Here is a 25,163-nt window from a genome sequence, read left to right as displayed (position 1 = left end):
GCACACACACACACACACCCAAACACTCCATCTTAATCTAGATGTCCAGTTACTGACTACCTTCAAGTGCAGGATGAAAATCTGGGTTGGGTGTGACCTAACTGCTAAACACAGGATTCGAACCCATGCGCGGGACCTTGATGACTTATTCATGATTAGTAACACTTTGCGTCTTTGTATACAAGTGTGAAGTGTGTGTGTGTGTGTGTGCGTGTGTGTGTGCGTGTGTGTGTGTGTGTGTGTGTGTGTGTGTGTTTTGAGCGTAGACTTAATCATTTATCGTCAAGTGAAAACTAAAAAAAAAGCAATAGGATGACAGCTTTCTATTCTCACTTAACACCATACACATTGCATTCATACGAATAAACTTACGCTAAATTACATTTTCATCCATTACTGATTAATATTTACGTACATTGGTCATTCTACATTTAGAATTAATCAGTATTTTCAAAAAATGACTTTACATTAGTCAAATATCGATGGAGCAAACATTTTAAGGTCTCTCACTATCTCTAACTCGTTCTTCTATAGTAGAAACAGTCCAAAATTGCCAAAATATTTGTATTCTAAGTTTCATTTGGACAATATCATTCTCGTACCATTTATAAATAACTGTATTCTTAACACTTACTGTTTTATAGTATCTAAAATCACAGCCATCAAAAAGTTCGTTCATCAGCCTCGATCTATACATTTCTCTTTGTTCACATTTGATCATTGTTCATAAGTCTCGTGCATCAGCGACATGGGACGTTAGTTTCATATTTAGAAGTTACACTTTTTGCTGGCATATCCGCATTCTAATTTGGATGAATCCTAAGATGCGAAGGAATGCAGTGTTTGGTAAATATATTCATTGATTGCATGGTTCATGGTGAAGCGCTTGAGAATTGGCGGAAGTGCATTGTACAAAGGCAAAGGGGATAAAGGTAAATGTTCAAATTACAGAGGTATCAGTTTGTTGAGTATTGCTAGGAAATTATATGGGAGGGTGTTGATTGAGAGGATAAAGGCATGTACTGAGCATGTGTGGTTTCAGAAGGGGTAGAAGATGTGTGGATCAGGTGTTTGCTTTACAGAATATTTGTGAGAAATACTTAGAAAAACAGATGGATTTGTATGTAGCATTTATGGATGTGGAGAAGGTATACGACAGGATAGATTGAGATGCGTTGTGGAAGGTATTATGAGTATATAGTGTGAGAGGTAAGCTGCTAGAAGCAGTGAAAAGGGTTTACCAAGGATGTAAGGCATGTGTACAATTAGAAAGAGAGGTCAGTGATTGGTTTCCATTGAATGTTGGTGTACGGCAGGGATGCGTGATGTCTCCATGGTTGTGTAATTTGTTTATGAATCGGGTTGTTAGAGAAGTGAATGCAAGAGTTTTGGAGAGAGGGGCAAGTATGCAGTTTGTTCTGGATGAGATGGCTTGGGAGGTGAGTCAGTTATTGTTCACTGTTGATACAGCACTGGTGGCTGATTCAGGTGAGAAACTGCAGAAGTTGGTGCCTGAGTTTGGTAAAGTGTGTGAAAGAAGGTGAGAGTAGTTGTGAATAAGAGCAAGGTTATTAGGTTCAGCAGGATTGAGGGACAAGCCAACTGGGAGGTAAATTTGAATGGAGAAAAACTGGATGAAGTGAATTTTTAGATATCTGGGAGTGGATTTGGCAGCGGATGAAACCGTGGAAGCGGAAGTGAGTTACATTTCGGTGGAGGGGGCGAAGATTCTGAGAGCGTTGAAGAATGTGTGGAAGTCGAGAACGTTATCTCGGACAGCGAAAATGCATATGTTTGAAGGAATAATGGTTCCAAGAATGTTATATGGTTACGAGGCATGGGCGATAGATAAGGTAATGCGGAGGAGGGTGGATGTGTTGGAAATGAAATTTTTCAGGACAAAATGTAGTGTGAGGTGGTTTGATCGATTAAGTAATGAAAGGGTAAGAGAGATGTGTGGTGATAAAAAGAGTATGGTTGAGAGAGCAGAAGAGAGTGTTTTGAAATGGTTTGGTCACATGAAGAGAATGAGTGAGGAAAGATTGAGAAAGAGGATATATATGTCAGAGGTGGAGGGTACGAGAAGAAGTGGGAGACCAAATTGGAAGTGGAAAGATGGAGTGAAAAAGATTCTGAGTAATCGGGGCCTGAGCATGCAGGAGGGTGAAATGTGTGCAAGGAATAGAGTGAATTGAAACGATGTGATATACCGGGGTCGACATGCTGTCAGTGGAATGAACCATGTCATATGAAGCGTCTGGGGTAAACCATGGAAAGTTTTGTGGGGCCTGGATGTAGAAAGGGAGCGGTGGTTTCGGTGCATAATACATGACAGCTAGAGACTAAGTGTGAACGAATGTGGCCCTTGTTGTCTTTTCCTAGCGCTACCTCGCGCGCGCGTGGGGGAAGGGGGTTGTCATTTCATGTGTAGAGGGGTGGCGACGAGAATGAATGAAGGCAGGACGTATGAATTATGTATATGTGTATGTATATATATGTCTTTGTATTTATGCATATGTATATTTTGAGATGTTTAGGTATGTATATGTGCGTGTATAGACGTGTAGTTATAAACATGTATATGTGGGTGGGTTGGGCCATTCTTTCGTCTGTTTCCTTGCGCTACCTCGCTAACGCGGGAGACAGCGACAAAGCAGTGAAAAGTTTTTATCGAGGATGTAAGGCATGTGTACTTGTAGGAAGAGAGGAAAGTGATTGGTTCTCAGTGAATGTAGGTTTGCGGAAGGGGTGTGTGATGTCTCCATGGTTGTTCAATTTGTTTATGGATGGGGTTGTTAGGGAGGTGAATGGAAGAGTTTTGGAAAGAGGGGCAAGTATGAAGTCTGTTGGGGATGTGAGAGTTTGGGAAGTGAGTCAGTTGTTGTTCGCTGATGATACAGCGCTGGTGACTGATTCATGTAAGAAACTGCAGAAGCTGTTGACTGAGTTTGGTAAAGTGTGTGAAAGAAGAAAGTTAAGAGTAAATGTGAAAAAGGGCAAGGTTTTAGGTACAGTAGGGTTGAGGGTCATGTCAACTGGGAGGTAAGTTTGAATGGAGAAAAACTGGAGGAAGTAAAGTGTTTTAGATATCTGGGAGGGGATCTGGCAGCGGATGGAACCATGGAAGCGGAAGTGAATCATAGGGTGGGGGAGCGGGTGAAAATCCTGGTAGTCTTGAAGAATGTGTTGAAGTCGAGAACCTTATCTCGGAAAGCAAAAATGGGTATGTTTGAAGGAATAGTGGTTGCGAGGCGTGGGCTATGGATAGAGTTGTGCGCAGGAGGGTGGATGTACTGGAAATGAGATCTTTGAGGACAATATGTGGTGTGATGTGGTTTGATCGAATACGTAATGTAAGGGCAAGAGAGATGTGTGGAAATAAAAAGAGCATGGTTGAGAGAGCAAAAGAGGGTGTTTTGAAATGGTTTGGGCACATGGAGAGAATGAGTGAGGAAGGATTGACCAAGAGGATATATGTGGTGGAGGTGGAAGGAACGAGGAGAAGATGGAGACCAAATTAAAGGTGGAAAGATGGAGTGAAAAAGATTTTGAGTGACTGGGGCCTGAACATGCAGGAGGGTGAAAGGCGGGAAAGGAATAGAGTGAATTGGATCGATGTGGTATACCGGGGTAGACGTGATGTCAATGGATTGAATCAGGGCATGTGAAGCGTCTGGGGTAAACCATGTAAAGTTCTGTGGGGCCTGGATGTGGAAAGGGAGCTGTGGTTTCGGTGCATTATTACATGACAGCTAGAGACTGAGTGTGAACGAATGGGGCCTTTGTTGTCTTTTCCTAGCGCTACCTCGCACACATGAGGGGGGAGGGGGATGTTATTCCATGTGTGGTAAGGTGGCGATAGGAATGAATAAAAGCAGTGTGAATTGTGTGAATGTGTATATATGTATGTGTGTGTGTGTGTATATATATGTGTACATTGAGATATATTACTATGTATATTTGCGTGTGTGGACGCGTATGTATATACATGTGTATGGGGGTGGGTTAGGCCATTTCTTTCGTCTGTTTCCTTGCGCTACCTCGCAAACGCGGGAGACAGCCACAAAGCAAAATAAATAGATATAAATATATATATATATATATATATATATATATATATATATATATATATATATATATATATATATATATATTGGAAAGGATCACAATTTTGCGCGTGATCGAGTATATTCCTATAAGTCCATGGGGAGAAAGAAGCATGATAAGTTCCCAAGGCACTTTCGTGTAATAATCATTTTTTCAGGGAAGACACAAGAGATATTTATAACAGTCAGTTGATATACAAGGAAGAGACGTAGCTGGGACGCCAATGGTAAACATGCGATTGTCCAAAAGAGACTAATTTTGCCAACAACAATGTCCTCCAATTTATATAGACCATCACTAATATTAAGATTATAATTCTTTGTGTATCTAATAATTGAGGTTTTAATGATGTTTCTCATGGTATTGGAGTTAGAGGTAATAACTGAGGTGGCATTACTCCAGTCAATACAATGATCATAGTTTATAACGTGATTAAAGAAGGCATTTGATTCTTGCCCCGTTCTTATACTATATATATGATGCTTATGTGCAACAGAAAGATCCTTACAAGTCTGACCAACAAAACTAATCACGATTTCTGCCTGGTACTTTATAGATGCACCCAGAAATTTCTGGTGATTTCCTGATTAAGATATTCTTTATAGTATTATTGTTGCTGAAGGAAACATTTACATTAAAGGATTTAAGCAACATGGAATTAAAGTAGAATTATTATTATAAGGGAGGATTTACAGATTCTTGGTGTCGATGGGAGGTTTGGGCTCAACTCTATAAAATGATTTCTTTGCTAACATATGGGATTTATCAGTGAAAGATCTAAGGTACTTTACCTTATATCAAATAGAATGTATCTTCTCAAACTCTTCATCAATATTCTCTGGACTGCAATTAAGTAATGCCCTAGGGAACATAGATTAAAATAATGATAATCTAACTCTGTCACATTGAGTGATAATGGATATATGAGCATACAATTGTATATTGAGATGAGTAATAATGGATATATGAGCATATAATTTTAATTTTCTGTGTATGCTAAACTTAAACTTGTTTCCTTGCCTATGGATCAAATATTCTAAAAATGGTAACATATCATTATTTTCACTTTGTACAGTAAATTTGAAGAAAGTCACTAGATTGTTGAATAAGGGGAGAAATGTTTGTCAATTTCCATCTGTTGGCCAAACACAAAGAACATCATCTGCATACCTAAACCAAACTGCATTAGAAGGTAAGATATCCTTTAGCAATTTTCCTACAGGATATCTTACCTCCCATATAATTTCCCCGGAATACTCAACAAATTTACGATTCTGTAGTTTGAACACTCACCTACATCCCTTTTGCCTTATAAATGTCACTATACATGCATTCCGCCAATCCTTAGGCACTTCACCATGAGCCATACATTCACTGAATATTATCACCAAACAGATAACAACACAGTCACCCCCTTTTTAGATAAATTCCACAGCTTTACCATCCAAACCCGCCGCCTTGCCGGCTTTCATCTTCTGCAAAGCTTTCACTACCTCTTCTCTGTTTATCAAATCATTTTCCCTAATCCTCTCACCTCCCACATCACCTCGACCAAAACACCCAATACTTGCCACTCTATCATCACACACATTCAATAATCCTGGAAAATACTCACTCCGTCTCCCTCTCACTTCACAACTATTTGTTATCACCTCCCTATTTGCCCCCTTCATTGATGTTTCCATTGGTTCTCTGATCTTACGCACTTTATTTACCTCCTTCCAAAACATCTTTGTATTTTCCCTAAAATCTAATGATACTCTCTTACCCCAACTCTCATTTGCCCTCTTTTTCACCTCTTCACCTTTCTTTTGACCTCTTGACTATTTCTTTTATGCATCTCCCAGTCATTTGCACTATTTTCCTGCAAATGCCTCTCTTTTCTCTTCCGCTAACAATCTAACTTCTTTATCCCACCACTCACTACCCTTTCTAATCTGCCCACATCCCACCTTTCTCATGCCACAGGCATCTTTTGCGCAAGCCATCACTGCTTCCCGCAATACATCCCATTCCTCTTCTCGAACAAGTTTCTCGCATAATTTCTTTTCATAGCATCTGTTTGTTCTATTTCAGCAATTCTTAGAGAAACTGATCACTTTCGACATCGTCAAACTGATTTATAAAATTGAAAGTTTTTGTCAAGCAACCCCTTACTCTTCTTTCTTCCATGAAAGTCAAGTTAATGTCGTAAAACCTCTTGATTTAGTTTATATCTCTTAATTCAGGCACTATCTTTGATGTCATAATGTCGTATTCATAACAATTTAAAACTGCGGAGACTTTCTAGATATCTAAGGGCGACCTGCAGTAATTGATACTACAATGGAGCTCTAAGAATTCCGGGGCGACTTGCAATAATTGGTAGCACAACAGGACTTTCCTAGCGGTCCAAGGGCGACGTCCAATGACTGGTGTTATGCAAAGGCTATCCTAGATTTTCAAGCGTGCCCTGCAGGAACTGGTGCAATACCAAATTACGATCGACGGGTTTTACACCACAAGGTTCAGGAGAAGTAGACAGTGATTGACTTTGCCACAGAAGATGAAAATATACCAGACAATGATTACCCTTAAGGAATTACTTCATGACCTGTAAAGGTACCAGCCCGGGACCCAGCGGGATGGCCTACGAAATGATCTGTTAGCATTGTACAAATGAGATTTGGACGTCTAGAACGTTTCTAAACTCATGGCACTCTGAGCACGTCATCCCCATCCTAAATGGTTCTGAACGTCTTTCGAATTTCAATTCGTTTCGACGTATTGCGCTGACAGATGCTTTTATAAGTCATATAAAGAATGATTAATAAAAGGCTAATTTTCTATTAGAATTGCAGAACTTACTAAATGATCAACAGTGTGCATTCCGTAAACACAGAAGCACAATAGACCATTTGATAGATTTAGAACAACATTTCAGATACCTTGTAAATAAAAAGATTTTCTGATTGCAGTTTTCTTAGATTTGTAGAAAGCCTTTCACATGGCATGGCGAAACAGAATCTCAGGCAAATTTTATGTTATCGTTTTAAGAGGTTTTTCACCTATTTTTGTTCAAATTTTTTTTTGATAGAACATTTGCTGTCAAGATAACTGCATCTAACGTAATCTGGGACACATCTGTCCAAGAGAATGGGGTGCCGCGAGACAGCTTTATGAGCCCAGCATTATTCAATATCATGATTAATGATATTCTGTCTCCAGCTTCCGTCACTTAAACCTAGAATGCTCACTTTATGCTGATGATTGTGCGATAAGGCATTCTTCGCCTAATGTACAGTTCTCGGCTGAACGGGTTCAAATTGCACTTGAGTCCGTTCATCGTTGGGTGCTACATTGGGGATTTTAGGTTTCACTAGCTAAAAGTGTCGCGGCTGTATTTACCCATAGAAATAAATATACTCCTGTAACTTGCGACAAAATTTTGACAGCAACCTGATTCTCTTCTGTAGTAACGTAAGGTTTGTTGGATTAAACTTTGACCGGAGGTTAAATTGGAAAAACATATATATTATTTGATCATAGAATGTAATATAAGGTTAGATATTCTTAAGTATCTTGCAAGTTTATTTTTGGGAGCCGACAGGAAATCTTTATCAATGTTGTACAAGGCCCTTATAAGTAAAAAGACTATGGCTCTTAGGTGTATGCTTCGGAGAGAAACTATACTCTGAGAAAGTTGGATATGTTGCAGAATAAATGCCTGCGACTGTGTCTTGGAGCTCTGTCATGTCCTAGAGTTCCTTGATTGTAAGTTGAGGCAAATGTCTCTCCCTTCAGGTTGCGAGATGAATTAACGTTAAATTGTTGTATTCTGATGACCAGAAGAAGAAATACTACAGCCCGTCGCCTCTCAAACTCAGAATGCACCTCCTGAGTGGAAATTCTGGTCTGGAAGTGCAAGAAGTGGACACGCTGGTTAGAAATGAAATACCACCTTGGGAGTAGTCCTTGGGAGGAGTCCTATTTCAGGAAAAGTCTTCATATGTGCTTCCTTTGCTTCTTTCCACTAATTTTTGTCCCGTGGAAGAAGTCATTTACTTACTCCTAACTGTAGATTAAGCTTACCAGCCTCCAATGTAGTACGGTGTTAAATGATATCGAGCAATTCGAAAAAAAAATCCATCCAAATTTCTTCGTGATCAAAACCAAAGCTAACGTTGTCATAACAATCTAAGACTGCGGGGATTTCCTAAATATCTAAGGGAAACAACAGGACTTTCCTAGCGATCCAAGGGCGACCTCCAATTACTGGTGTTGTGCAAGGGATATCCTAGATTTCAAGCGTGCCCTGTAGGAACTGGTGCAATACTGGGGGATTTCCAGACACTCGAAGACGACCTGCAGTATCTGGTGCTGTACCGAGGCTTTCCTAGATATTCAAGTTCGACCTGCAGTAACTGGAGTTTTCATCAACATTATCTGGTGCTGAAAAGTGGCTTTCTTAGATACTGGATAACAACTTGCAGTAGTTCCTGCTATACTGCGTTTTCCTAGACATTCATGAATGATTTATAAGAATCAGAACTCTACTAAGGATTTCCTTGATGTTCAAGGGATATCTGGTGCTCTAACGGAGATATCCTAGATATTCAGGAACGACTTGAAGTATGTAAGATGCGATTGTGTCCCTCTTGATGATGTGATTATTACACGAAACAGCACTAAGGAACTTACTGTGTTTCATTTTCCCCATGGAAACATAGGAATATACTTAATCACGCGCAAAATTGTGATCTTTTCCAATATATATATATATATATATATATATATATATATATATATATATATATATATATATATATATAGATTTCATACTATTCCCCATTTCCCGCGTTAGCGCGGTAGCGTTAAAAACAGAGGACTGAGCCTTTGAGGGAAATCCTCACTTGGCCTCCTTCTCTGTTCCTTTTCCGGAAAACTTAAAACAGGAGGGGAGGATTTCCAGCCCCCCGCTCCCTCTCCTTTTACCCGCCTTCTAAGACAAGGAGGGAATACCTGGGAAGTATTCTTTCTCCCCTATAACGAGCGACAATATATATATATATATATATATATATATATATATATATATATATATATATATATATATATATATATATATATGAAATATGAAAAGCAAATTGGCTGGTTATTTATGTTTAGTCCTGCTGACTGCAAGGGTTATTAAGGCCGTCGTCTTCAAATTATAATAAAAAAAATAATGAGCACCATCATCAGGTACTTACGGAAACTTTAATACCATACACATTTTCACTGAATGAGTGAATGAGTGGTCCTTCTTGAAAAGAATTATGGCTTTCCTACCAATGAAGATAAACTGAAACCAAAGATACCTTTTAAGAAACATGTTTGATTAAGGAGAACATTACAATACAAAAACAGAATTTTAGAGAAAATTTAAACTGAAACCAGTAACATATTCTTCATTTTTCCACACTTAAATTTTACGTGGAAAGAAAATGTAATATACTAGGTTCTCGTTCACTTACTATCATTTTCTTTGATAATGAAAATATGCCGTTTTCTATGAGTGGTTGCGCCTAAGACGTGCTGGACCCTGTGTTTATTTGGTAGTTGCTGGCTGCTGGTGAATGTTGCTATCACGGGGATGTAGCTCAAATGGTAGAGCGCTCGCTTAGCATGTGAGAGGTACGGGGATCGATGCCCCGCATCTCCAACCGTTGTTTTGAGTCCCACTAAATTTTCGGGTCACTCATCGTTGATGATACATTGAATTATATGAATTTTGCTATCGCCGATGATTTACTACAAATTTCATGGAATACTACATTCTTATGTAGTTTTATGCAAATTATATCTTTCACGAGAGTCATGTGAGGAAATGATAATCGTGTCAGTTCATGGCGCTACCTTACCAATGCGTGAAATAGTGAAGATTTGCAATGGTATCTACAGAGTATTCATCTAACACGTATTCATTAGAACTGATCTTTGTATATGTATATCATATTACTGAGTCAAGTAAACATATGTGAAAGTCAAAGGAGACCGCTCATTATTGCTCCATAATACAGGTAAAAGTTGTGTCTGATCCGTACTATGTTTTCTATACTAAAGACACAGTGGCTGTGTTACGGCGATTGTATAGGTGGGAGTATGCTGTGCCGAGGGGTAGGTTACTTAGTTGGAGAGGAAAAAGAGAGGGTGGGAGTGAGATACACCATTTTAGAACAGGATAGTGACAAGTGCAGGACACACGGTGGGACTACAGCAGCAGAGTTTTACGGAGCTCTTGAAGCAATGTAGTCATACTACTTGACAGCTTTTGGTTATTTTCTCGATATAAGATATCGATAACATCCATCATCACTACTCTGCTGTGAGCTAACAACACATATTCTTAACGACGTAACGTCATCCTTTAAACGTCAGGTATTGATGGGATGTAAATACCGTTATACACTAAATTCAGAGTACTGAAGAATGATTACGCATTACATAATGGATTACACCAGAACATTACAATAGTTTTTTCTAAACAAGACTCCATGGATACATTTCGTGTGAAAAGCATTAATTTCCCAAGGCCCTTTCATGCACTAGCATTGGAAAAGAGAACTGTCTTAACCTACAAGAGAGCTTGAAGACTGACTAACCGCTGCTGCCTCCGTGCTCACGGCAACATCTGCTCTCCTGTACTCCTCCTTTGGTTCACTGATGATTGACATAATTCATGTTACTCCTGATTCTTGGTACGATACGCTAAACGATAATTGAGAGAAAAAAAAGACAGGATATGAATCACAATAGGATGTCTCTTATAGGTGTAGTCTCTCTGAACGCTCCTCTTTGTTCCCTAACTAAATCTATGTCTTACAAGTTATCCCAGTACGTACTGGGACAAAAGAGGAATGACCTACCCCAGTACAGGTGCATTATTAGCAACAAGAAACATGATAGCACGTATGTAATTATCAACATAAATAGACTCAATGAAAAACAGGTGCTATCTTATCCGACTTGCGATAAGATAGTGCCGTTCTTCTTGAAACATTATAAAGAAGCAACCGTAAGAGATTAAGAAGTCTATAGGTGTGCGATTATTCACTGAATGATACGGAAAGAGAGCTTCACAATTGTGTTACACTGTCTCTTAATCTCCTCTGTACCATTTCTTTACTCATACGTGTATACACACACACACACACACACACACACACACACACACACACACACACACACACACTCCATCTTAATCTAGATGTCCAGTTACTGACTACCTTCAAGTGCAGGAAGAAAACCTGGGTTGGGTGTGACCTAACTGCTAAACCCAGGATTCGAACCCATGCGCGGGACCTTGGTGCCTTATTCATGATCAGTAACTCTGACCATCTTACGTCTTTGTATACAAGTATGAAGTGTGTGTGTGTGTGCGTGTGTGTGTGTGTGTGTGTGTGTGTGTGTGTGTGTGTGTGTGTGTGTGTTTGTGTGTGTTTTGAGCGTAGACTTAATCTTTTATTGTCAAGTGAAAACTAAAAACAAACCAATAGGATGACAGCTTTCTATTCTCACTTAACACTGTACACATTGCATTCATACGAATAAACTTACGCTAAATTACATTTTCATCCATTATTAATTAATATTTACCTACATTGGTCATTCTACATTTAGAATTAATCAATATTTTCAAAAATGACTTTACATTAGTCAAATATCGATGGAGCAAACATTTTAAGGTCTCTCACTATCTCTAACTAGTTCTTCTTTGTAGAAGCAGTCCAAAATTGCCAAAATATTTGTATTCTAATCTAAGTCTCATTTGGACTATATCATTCCCGTACCATTTATAAATAACTGTATTATTAACACTTACTGTTATATAGTGTCTAAAATCACACTCATCAAAAAGTTCGTTCATCAGCCTACATCGATACGTTTCTCTTTGTTCACATTTGATCATTGTTCATAAGTCTCGTGCATCAGCGACATTGGACGTCAGTTTCATCTTTAGAAGTTACACTTTTTGCTGGCATATCCGCATTCTGATTTGGATGAACCCTAAAATGCGAAGGGATGCAGTGGTTGGTAAGGGTATTCAATGTATACATGGTTCACGGTGAAGCGCCTGAGGATTGGCGGAAGTGCCATTGTACAAAGGCATAGGGGATAAAGGTAAGTGTTCAAATTACAGAGGTATCAGTTTGTTGAGTATTGCTAGGAAATTATATGGGAGGGTGTTGATTGAGAGGATAAAGGCGGAAGAGCAGTATTGTTTCAGAAGTGGTAGAAGATGTGTGGATCAGGTGTTTGCTTTACAGAATGTTTGTGAGAAATACTTAGAAAAACAGATGGATTTGTATGTAGCATTTATGGATCTGGAGAAGGTATATGACAGGATAGATTGAGATGTGCTGTGGAAGGTATTATTAATATATATTGTGGGAGGTAAGCTACTAGAAGCAGAGAAAAGGGTTTATCAAGGATGTAAGGCATGTATACAAGTAGGAAGAGAGGTGAGTAATTGGTTCCCATTGAATGTTGGTTTGCGGTAGGGGTGCGTGAGGTCTCCATGGTTGTGTAATTTGTTTATGAATCGGGTTGTTAGAGAAGTGAATGCAAGAGTTTTGGAGAAGAGTTTATACAGTCTATTGTGGATGAGAGGGCTTGGGATTGAGTCAGTTATTGTTCACTGTTGATACAGCACTGGTGGCTGATTCAGGTGAGAAACTGCAGAAGTTGGTGACTGAGTTTGGTAAAGTGTGTGAAAGAACAATGCTGAGAGTAGATTTGAATAATAGCAAGGTTATTAGGTTCAGTAGTGTTGAGGGACAAGTCAATTGGGAGGTAAGTTTGAATGGAGGAAAACTGGATGAAGTGAAGTTTTAGATATCTGGGAGTGGATTTCGCAGCGGATGAGACCATGGAACCGGAAGTGAGTCACAGGTCGGTGGAGGGGACGAAGATTATGAGAGCGTTGAAGAATGTATGGAAGTCGAGAACGTTATCTCGGACAGCAAAAATGCATATGTTTGAAGGAGGGTGGATTTATTGGAAATGAAATTTTTCAGGAGAATATGTGGTGTGAGGTGGTTTGATCGAGTAAGTAATGAAAGGGTAAGAGAGATGTGTGATAAAAAAAAGAGTATGGTTGAGAGAGCAGAGGAGGGTGTTTTGAAATGGTTTGGTCACATGGAGGGAATCAGTGGGGAAAGATTGAGAAAGAGGATATATATGTCAGAGGTGGAGGGTACGAGAAGAAGTGGGAGACCAAATTGGAAGAGGAAAAAACCATTCCAAAACACTCTCTTCTGCTCTCTCAACCACACTCTTTTTATTTCCACACATCTCTCTTACACTTACATTACTTACTCGATCAAACCACCTCACACCACATATTGTCCTCAAACATCTCATTTCCAGCACATCCACCCTCCTGTGCACAACTCTATCCATAGCCAACGCATCGCAACCATACAACATTGTTGGAACCACTATTCCTTCAAACATTCCCATTTTTGCTTTCCGATATAATGTTCTCGACTTCCAAACATTCTTCAAGGCTCCCAGAATTTTCGCCCCCTCCCCCACCCTATGATTCACTTCCGCTTTCATGGTTCCATCCGCTGCCAGATCCACTCCCAGATAAATAAAACACTTTACTTACTCCAGTTTTTCTATATTCAAATTTGCCTCACAATTGACTTGGCCCTCAATCCTACTGTACCTAATAACCTTGCTCTTATTCACATTTACTCTTAACTTTCTTCTTTCACACACTTTACCAAACTCAGTCACCAGCTTCTGAAGTTTCCCACAGAAATCAGCCACCAGCGCTGTATCATCAGCGAACAACAACTGAATTACTTCCCAAGCTCTCTCATCCACAACAGACTCATTCCAAAACTCTTGCATTCACCTCCCTAACAACCCCAACCATAAACAAATTAAACAACCAGGAAGACATCACACACCTACCTGCCGCAAACCTATATTCACTGAGAACCAATCCAATTCCTCTCTTCCTACACGTACACATGCCTTACATCCTCGATAAACACTTTTCAGTGCTTCTAACAACTTGCCTCCCACACCATATATTCTTAATACCTTCCACAGAGCATCTCTATCAACTTTATCATATGCCTTCTCCAGATCCATAAATGCTACATACAAATCCATTTGCTTTTCTAAGTATTTCTCACATACATTCTTCAAAGCAAACACCTGATCCACACATCCTCTACCACTTGAGAAACCAAACTGCTCTTCCCCAATCTGATGCTCTGTACATGCCTACACCCTCTTAATCAATAGCCTCCCATATAATTTATCAGGAATACTCAACAAACTTATACCTCTGTAATTTGATCACTCAGTCTTATCCCCTTTGCCTTTGTACAATGGCAAGCATTGCACCAATCATCAGGCACCTCACCATGAATCATACATACATTAAATAACCTTACCAACCAGTCAACACTGCAGTCACCCCCTTTCTTAATGAATTCCACTGCAATACCATCCAAACTTGCTGCCTTGCCGGCTTTCATCTGCCGCAAAGCTTTTACTACCTCTTCTCTTTTTTTTTTTTTTTTTTTTTTTTTTTTTTTTTTTTTTCATACTATTCGCCATTTCCCGCGATAGCGAGGTAGCGTTAAGAACAGAGGACTGGGCCTTTGAGGGAATATCCTCACCTGGCCCCCTTCTCTGTTCCTTCTTTTGGAAAAAAAAAAAAAAAAGAGGGGAGGATTTCCAGCCCCCCGCTCCCTTCCCTTTTAGTCGCCTTCTACGACACGCAGGGAATACGTGGGAAGTATTCTTTCTCCCCTATCCCCAGGGATATATATATATATATATATATATATATATATATATATATATATATATATATATATATATATATATATATATATATATATATATATATATATGAAGTTCGGATTGTGCTAAATCATCTGTGTATGCCTTGAAGCTTAAGGCTTAACGGAGAGAAATACCAACTAACACACAGGCACCAGAAAATACACACACACACACACACACACACACACACACATATATATATATATATATATATATATATATATATATATATATATATATATATATATATATATATATATATATATATATATATATATATATATATATATATATATACAAACAAAAACACTTACATACATACACCTATGCAAGGACACGCGCAAATACAAACGTGTGCGGCATAAACATATAAGGGATGGACATAGGAGCGCATGCAAGCACGCAAGAAGGCACCTCGACATAAACACAGACGCACCTCACATTACGCATCTGGGGACTGACTTGTACATGTGAGGCGGTGGCGGTGGTATAATCGTCTCACTGGGGGAGCGTCGCTGGAGGATAAGATTTCGCGGTGAATAATTTCATGGGTTGTGTCCGCAAGGTATGGGAGAGACACAGAGGCAACCAACAACCCCCCTCCCCCTTCAGGGGCGTGATTATGCTGAGAGAGAGAGAGAGAGAGAGAGAGAGAGAGAGAGAGAGAGAGAGAGAGAGAGAGAGAGAGAGAGAGAGAGAGAGAGAGAGAGAGTGCGCAACATAAGCATTGTGGCTGAGATGTGACACACGACTTGTTGACATTTCGTGGCCCGAGATGACTGGGGAAAGTGACACTGTGTATACCTCTGATGACTAAGGAAAGTGACGCTGTGTGACTCTGGTGACTTTGGGGGTTAATATGACACGGCATTTACCCGGAGTGGTCCTCGTGGGTCTCCTTACCCCAGAGTACGGGCTGGGCCCAGGCTGCTATGTTGAGTCTTGGGTCGGCCTAGCTGTTAGAAGCCCCAGCCCGCAGGCCCAGGTAAGCCACCACATTCTAATGGTCTGGTACACATTGCAAATACTTGTCCAGGGTACACCTACACCTCCTTACTTAACATAACGTGGTGTTTTTGATGAATGCAGGGGAGGATCAACAGTTTTGGGCCTAGGATATTCAAGGTGTTCTCTATTTTCGTGCATATCGCACTTTTGAATTTCAGACGTGGTATTTTGCAAAGTTTCCCATGCCTGCCGTGCCAATAACAAGTTTTTTTTTTCCTGTAGTGGGTTGGGGACCATACCTTCTAGAATTTCCCAAGCGTAGATGATGATACATCTTTCCTCTTAACGCTACATAGAGTTCATCCTCAATGATTTCACTTGTTCCCAGTAATTCAGTTCCGTTGCAAAATCAATTATGGCTATGGATGATCTCTGAACACTTTCTAATTCTGCAATTTCGCCCACCTTGAAGGCTGATGCTGCCACTGTAATATTCTATCTATGAAAGAATGAGCCCCATGAAAAGGATCATCATTGGTTATTCTTTCCTTATCTTGAAAGTCCGCAGGATCCATCCCCACCATTCTTCTGTAGGCGACAGATGTTTGTTTCGTTGTGTTTACTGAAGGTGAGTTGGTTGAAGACTATATTAGTCTAAGGTGATTAACGCGGAATATCAAACTAAGATACGATAGTGTCTGTGTCCATCCGATGGTCTTTTATGTTCTTGATCATATTTTCCTCATGCCAGAGGAGTTGAAACTAATACCCACCCAAAAGCATGTTATTCTCGGCGGCCCAAAGTAAGAATTTATTCAAGCTTCTTTGCAGCCTCTCAATGTCCTCTACTGATGTAACTTTTTTTCCATACTTTTCCCCAGTATCATCTGAAAAAAGGATGATATGAAACTGTGGTTCGTGTTCGCGTCCATGTCAGATATCATAATGAGGAACAAGAGGGATGCAAGCACAATTCCCTGGGCGACTGAGCTTTCAATTGTGAATGTGCAGCAACACGTAATCTGTTCGTCAAAATTTGCGTACCTGTCTCCCACTTTTTTCCGGTTATCCCCATCCTACTGTTTACCAAATCATTTTCCCTAACCCTCTCACTTTGCACACGACATCGACCAAAACACCTTAGATCATCAAAACACACTCTATCATCAAACACATTCAACAAACCTTCAAAATACTCACTCCATCTCCTTCTCACATCACCACTACTTGTTATCACCTCCCCATTAGCCCCCTTCACTGAAGTTCCCATTTGTTCCCTTGTCTTACGGACTTTATTTACCTCCTTCCAAAACATCTTTTTATTCTCCCTAAAATTTGATGATACTCTCTCACCCCAATTCTCATTTGCCCTCTTTTTCACCTCTTGCACCTTTCCCTTGACCTCCTGTCTCTTTCTTTTATACATCTTCCACTCATTTGCGTTTTTTCCTTGCAAAAATCGTCCAAACGCCTCTCTCTTCTCTTTCACTAATAATCTTACTTCTTCATCCCACCACTCACTACCCTTTCTAATCAACCCACCTCCCACGCTTTTCATGCCACAAGCATCTTTTGCGCAAGCCATCACTGCTTCCCTAAATACATCCCATTCCTCCCCCACTCCCCTTACCTCCTTTGTTCTCACCTTTTTCCATTCTGTACTCATTCTCTCCTGGTACTTCCTCGCACAAGTCTCCTTCCCAAGCTCACTTACTCTCAGTACTCTCTTCACCCCAACATTCTCTATTCTTTTCTGAAAACCCATACAAATCTTCACCTTCGACTCCACAAGATAATGATCAGACATCCCTCCAGTTGCACCTCTCAGCACATCAACATCCAAAAGTCTCTCTTTCGCGCGCCTATCAATTAACACGTAATCCAATCACTTTTTCTGGCCATCTCTCCTACTTACATACGTATACTTATGTATATCTTGCTTTTTAAACCAGGTATTCCCAATCACCAGTCCTCTTTCAGCAAATAAATATACAAGCTCTTCACCATATCCATTTACAACACTGAACACCACATGCATACCAATTATTCCCTCAACTGCCACATTACTCACCTTTGCATTCAAATCATCCATCACTATAACCCGGACTTGTGCATCAAAACCACTATTACACTCATTTAGCTTCTCCAAAAGAACTTGCCTCTAATGATCTTTCTTCTCATGCCCAGGTGCATATGCACCAATAATCACCCATCTCTCTCCATCAACTTTCAGTTTTACCCATATCAAACTAGAATTTACTTTATTACACTTCATCACATACTCCCACATCTCCTGTTTCAGGACTAGTGCTACTCCTTCCTTGCCCTTGTCCTCTCACTAACCACTGACTATACTCCCAAGACATTCCCAAACCACTCTTCCTTTTACCCTTGAGCTTCATTTCACTCAGAGCCAAAACATCCAGGTTCCTTTCCTCAAACATACTACCTATCTCTCCTTTTTTCTCATCTTAGTTACATCCACACACATTTAGACACCCCAATCTGAGCCTTCGAGGAGGATGAGCACTCCCCGCGTGACTCCTTCTTCTGTTTCCCCTTTTATAAATTCAAAATAGAAGGCGTGGAGGGTTTCAGGCCCCCCGCTCCCGTCCCCTTTAGTCGCCTTCTTCGACACGTGAGGAATGCGTGGGAAGTATTCTTTTTCCCCTATATATATATATATATATATATATATATATATATATATATATATATATATATATATATATATATATATATATATATATATATATATATATATATATATATATATATATATATATATATATATATATATGGGGAAAAGAATACTTCCCACGCATTCCTCACGTGTCGTAGAAGGCGACTAAAGGTGACGGGAGCGGGGGGCCAGAAACCCTCCCCGCCTTCTATTTTGACTTTATAAAAGGGGAAACAGAAGAAGGAGTCACGCGGGGAGTGCTCATCCTCCTCGAAGGCTTAGATTGGGGTGTCTATACGTGTGTGGATGTAATTAAGATGAGAAAAAAGGATATATATATATATATATATATATATATATATATATATATATATATATATATATATATATATATATATATATATATATATATATATATATATATATATATATATATATTCCTCTGAATCCAAGAGGAAAATGAATCACGAAAAGTTCCCGGGTTTCATTTTCCAGGTGGACTCATAGGAATATCTTGATCACGCGCAAAATTTTGATCCTTTCCAATATATATATATATATATATATATATATATATATATATATATATATATATATATATATATATATATATATATATATATATATATATATATATATATATATATTCCTATGAGTCCACGGGGAGAATGAAGCACGATAAGTTCCCAAGGCACTTTCGTGTAATAATCATATCTTCCAGGGAGACACAATGGATAAATATAACAGTCAGTTGATATATAACGAAGATACGTAGCTAGGACGCCAATGGTAAACATGCGATTGTCCAAGACAGACAAATTTTGCCAACAATAATGTCATCCAATTTATATAGACCATCACTGATATTAAGATTATAAGTCTTTGTGTATCTAATAATTGAGGTTTTAATGATGTTTCTCATGAACAGGAGTTAGAGTTAATAACTGAGGTGGCATTACTCCAGTCAATACAATGGTCGTAGTTTTTAACGTGATTAAACAAGGCATTTGATCCTTGCTCCGTTCTTATACTATATTCATTTTGCTTAAGTGTAAGAGAAAGATCCTTGCCAGTCTGCACAATATAAAACATATCACAATTTCTACCTGGTACTTTATAGATGCACCCAGAATTTTCTGGTGATTTCCTGATTAAGATATTCTTCATAGTATTATTGTTGCTGAAGGAAACATTTACATTAAAGGATTTAAGCAACATGGGAATTAAAGTAGAATTATTAACAAAAGGGAGAATTAACAGATTCTTTGTGTCAATGAGAGGTTTGGGCTCAACTCTATAAAATGATTTCTTTGCTAACATATGGGATTTATCAGTGAAAGATCTAAGGTACTTTAACTTATGTCCAATAGAATGTATCTTCTCAAACTCTTCATCAATATGAATAATCTGGACTGCAAATACGTAATGCCCTAAGGAACATAGATTAAAATTATGATAATCTATCTCTGTCATATTGAGTGATAATGGATTCATGAGCATACAATTGTATATTGAGATGAGTAATAATGAATATATGAGCATATAATTGTAAGTTTTCTGTATATGCTAAACTTAAACGCGTTTCCTTGCCTATGGATCATATATTCTAAAAATGGTAACATCATTATTTTCTGTTTGTACAGTAAATTTGAAGAAAGTCACTAGATTGTTAAGTAAGGGGAGAAATGTTTGTCATTTTCCACCTGTTGGCCAAACACAAAGACCATCTGCATACCTAAACCAAACTGCATTAGAAGGTAAGATATTCTTTAGCAATTTTCCTAAAGGATATCGTACCTCCCATATAATTTCCCCGGAATACTCAACAAACTTATAACTCTATAATTTGAACACTCACCTACATCCCTTTTGCCTTTATAAATGTCACTATGCATGCATTCCGCCAATCCTCAGGCACTTCACCATGAGCCATACATACACTGAATATTATCACCAAACAGACACCAACACAGTCACCACCTTTTTAGATAAACTCCACAGCTTTACCATCCAAACCCGCCGCCTTGCCGGCTTTCATCTTCCGCAAAGCTTTCACTACTTCTCTGTTCATCAAATCATTCTCCCTAACCCTCTCACTTCCCACACCACCTCGACCAAAACACCCAGTACCTGCCACTCTATCATCACACACATTCAATAATCCTGGAAAATACTCACTCCGTCTCCCTCTCACTTCACAATCTATTTGTTATCACCTCCCTATTTGCCCCCTTCACTGATGTTCCCATTGGTTCTCTGATCTTCCGCACTTTATTTACCTCCTTCCAAAACATCTTTGTATTTTCCCTAAAATCTAATGATACTCTCTTACCGCAACTCTCATTTGCCCTCTTTTTCACCTCTTGCACCTTTCTCTTGACCTCTTGAGTCTTTCTTTTATACATCTCCCAGTCATTTGCACTATTTCCCTGCAAATGCCTCTCTTTTCTCTTCCGCTAACAATCTTACTTCTTTATCCCACCACTCACTACCCTTTCTAATCTGCCCACCTCCCACCTTTCTCATACCACAGGCATCTTTTGCGCAAGCCATCACTGCTTCCCGCAATACATCCCATTCCTCCCACACTCCCCTTACGTCATTTGCTCTCACCTTTGATGCCAAACGTTACCCCTCTCGGTGGTCTTTCCCTTGTGTCTTGCCGGTATGAACCCATATTCTTGACCTCTACTTCATAACGTTAGTTTTTTCACGTCGAGTCACCTTCCTAATTGGTCCCAGTCTTTAGTTTTTCTTTCCTCTTTGTTCCTTTTCGACCCTAAAGATTATTAGGGAATTGTGGCTAGTAACCTTCCCCTGAACAACTTCCCTCATCTATGTTGTAAACCGTCTTTCTGTTATCCCCTGCAAACATGATGAGTCCGCTTCTTTGTTTTTACCACATCCAAAATCATTTTATCGTTTCACAGAAATTTTGACTTGCCATTTCCTTTTCATGTCTCCCATTCATCGTAACCACAAACTTCGACCTGGCATTCTGTTTCTGAGTGTATATACAGCCTCTTCGACAATCCTATTCAATACTCCGCTCTGTGTATCTTCTTCAGAATCTCTAGTATCTCTATACCTTAGTCCACTGCTTTTTTCAGCTTGTACTTCTCTACATCTACTGTCCTATCTCTGACTGTACTGTCCTCACAGGCTCTTTGGCAACCCCATCTACTTTACCGTTTTGCCTCTTAGCTTTAGGATTTTCAGTATCCCTACACCTTCTTTTAGGTTTTATTCAGTCCTGGACTCAGCCCTGATATGGCTACATACTCCATCATTTCTATGCTTCAGTTGCTCAGCTCTATCGGTTCCCTCTGCCTCAGACTCAGCTCCTTGATCTTACGTGTCGTCCCCTACGTTGTCTAGTAGATTGTACTTCCCCATGGTGGTGAGAGCTTCTCCATCCCACCACTCACTACCCTTTCTAATCAACCCACCTCCCATGCTTCTCAAGCCACAAGCATCTTTTGCGCAATCCATCATTGATTCCCTAAATACATCCCATTCATCCCCCACTCCCCTTCCTTCCATTGTTCTCACCTTTTTCCATTCTGTACTCAGTCTCTCCTGGTATTTCCTCACACAAGTCTCCTTTCCAAGCTCACTTACTCTCGCCACCCTCTTCACCCCGACATTCACTCTTCTTTTGTAAAAACCCATACAAATCTTCACCTTAGCCTCCACAAGATAATGATCAGACATCCCTCCAGTTGCACCTCTCAGCACATTAACATCCAAAAGTCTCCCTTTCGCGCGCCTGTCAATTAATATGTAATCCAATAACGCTCTCTGGCCATCTCTCCTACTTACATTCGTATACTTATGTATATCTCGCTTTTTAAACCAGGTATTCTCAATCACCAGTCCTTTTTCAGCACATAAATCTACAAGCTCTTCACCATTTCCACTTACAACACTGAACACCCCATGTATACCAATTATTTCCTCAACTGCCACATTCCTCACCTTTGCATTCAAATCACCCATCACTATAACTCGGTCTTGTGCATCAAAACCACGAAACACGAAAGTGCACTTGGGAAATTATCTTGTTTCATTTTCTTCATGGACGCAGACAAATATATATATATATATATATATATATATATATATATATATATATATATATATATATATATATATATATATATATATATATATATATATATATATATATATATGTATATATATATTTTTTTTTTTTTTTTTTATACTTTGTCGCTGTCTCCCGCGTTTGCGAGGTAGCGCAAGGAAACAGACGAAAGAAATGGCCCAACCCCCCCCCCCCATACACATATACATACACACGTCCACACACGCAAATATACATACCTACACAGCTTTCCATGGTTTACCAGAGACGCTTCACATGCCTTGATTCAATCCACTGACAGCACGTCAACCCCTGTATACCACATCGCTCCAATTCACTCCATTCCTTGCCCTCCTTTCACCCTCCTGCATGTTCAGGCCCCGATCACACAAAATCTTTTTCACTCCATCTTTCCACCTCCAATTTGGTCTCCCTCTTCTCCTCGTTCCCTCCACCTCCGACACATATATCCTCTTGGTCAATCTTTCCTCACTCATTCTCTCCATGTGCCCAAACCATTTCAAAACACCCTCTTCTGCTCTCTCAACCACGCTCTTTTTATTTCCACACATCTCTCTTACCCTTACGTTACTTACTCGATCAAACCACCCCACACCACACATTTTCCTCAAACATCTCATTTCCAGCACATCCATCCTCCTGCGCACATCTCTATCCATAGCCTACGCCTCGCCACCATACAACACTGTTGGAACCACTATTCCTTCAAACATACCCATTTTTGCTTTCCGAGATAATGTTCTCGACTTCCACACATTTTTCAAGGCTCCCAAAATTTTCGCCCCCTCCCCCACCCTATGATCCACTTCCGCTTCCATGGTTCCATCCGCTGACAGATCCACTCCCAGATATCTAAAACACTTCACTTCCTCCAGTTTTTCTCCATTCAAACTCACCTCCCAATTGACTTGACCCTCACCCCTACTGTACCTAATAACCTTGCTCTTATTCACATTTACTCTTAACTTTCTTCCTTCACACACTTTACCAAACTCAGTCACCAGCTTCTGCAGTTTCTCACATGAATCAGCCACCAGCGCTGTATAATCAGCAAACAACAACTGACTCACTTCCCAAGCTCTCTCATCCACAACAGACTTCATACTTGCCCCTCTTTCCAAAACTCTTGCATTCACCTCCCTAACAACCCCATCCATAAACAAATTAAACAACCATGGAGACATCACACACCCCTGCCGCAAACCTACATTCAATGAGAACCAATCACATTCCTCTCTTCCTACACGTACACATGCCTTACATCCTCGATAAAAACTTTTCATTGCTTCTAACAACTTGCCTCCCACACCATATATTCTTAATACCTTCCACAGAGCATCTCTATCAACTCTATCATATGCCTTCTCCAGATCCATAGATGCTATATACAAATCCATTTCCTTTTGTAAGTATTTCTCACATACATTCTTCAAAGCAAACACCTGATCCACACATTCTCTACCACTTCTGAAACCACACTGCTCTTCCCCAATCTGATGCTCTGTACATACCTTCACCCTCTCAATCAATACCCTCCCATATAATTTACCAGGAATACTCAACAAACTTATACCTCTGTAATTTGAGCACTTACTCTTATCCCCATTGCCTTTGTACAATGGCACTATGCACGCATTTCGTCAATCCTCAGGCAACTCACCATGAGTCATACATACATTAAATAACCTTACCAACCAGTCAACAATACAGTCACCCCCTTTTTTAATAAATTCCACTGCAATACCATCCAAACCTGCTGCCTTGCCGGCTTTCATCTTCCGCAAAGCTTTTACTACCTCTTCTCTGTTTACCAAATCATTTTCCCTAGCCCTCTCACTTTGCACACCACCTAGACCAAAACACCCTATATCTGCCACTCTATCATCAAACACATTCAACAAACCTTCAAAATACTTACTACATCCCCTTCTCACATCACCACTACTTGTTATCACCTCCCCATTTGCGCCCTTCACTGAAGTTCCTATTTGCTCCCTTGTCTTACGGACTTTATTTACCTCCTTCCAGAACATCTTTTTATTCTCCCAAAAATTTAATGATACTCTCTCACCCCAACTCTCATTTGCCCTTTTTTTCACCTCTTGCATATATATATATATATATATATATATATATATATATATATATATATATATATATATATATATATATATATATATATATATATATATATATATATATATATATATATATATATATATATATATATATATTTTTTCTTTTTTTGCTTTGTCGCTGTCTCCGCGTTTGCGAGGTAGCGCAAGGAAACAGACAAAAGAAATGTCCCAAACCACCCCCATACACATGTATATACATACGTCCACATACGCAAATATACATACCTACACAGCTTTTCATGGTTTACCCCAGACGCTTCACATGCCCTGATTCAATCCACTGACAGCACGTCAACCCCGGTATACCACATCGATCCAATTCACTCTA

The sequence above is a fragment of the Panulirus ornatus genome, chromosome 64 (genome assembly GCF_036320965.1).
Source record: "Panulirus ornatus isolate Po-2019 chromosome 64, ASM3632096v1, whole genome shotgun sequence".
Taxonomy (NCBI): Eukaryota; Metazoa; Arthropoda; class Malacostraca; order Decapoda; family Palinuridae; genus Panulirus; species Panulirus ornatus.
This window is presented reverse-complemented; position numbering follows the sequence as displayed.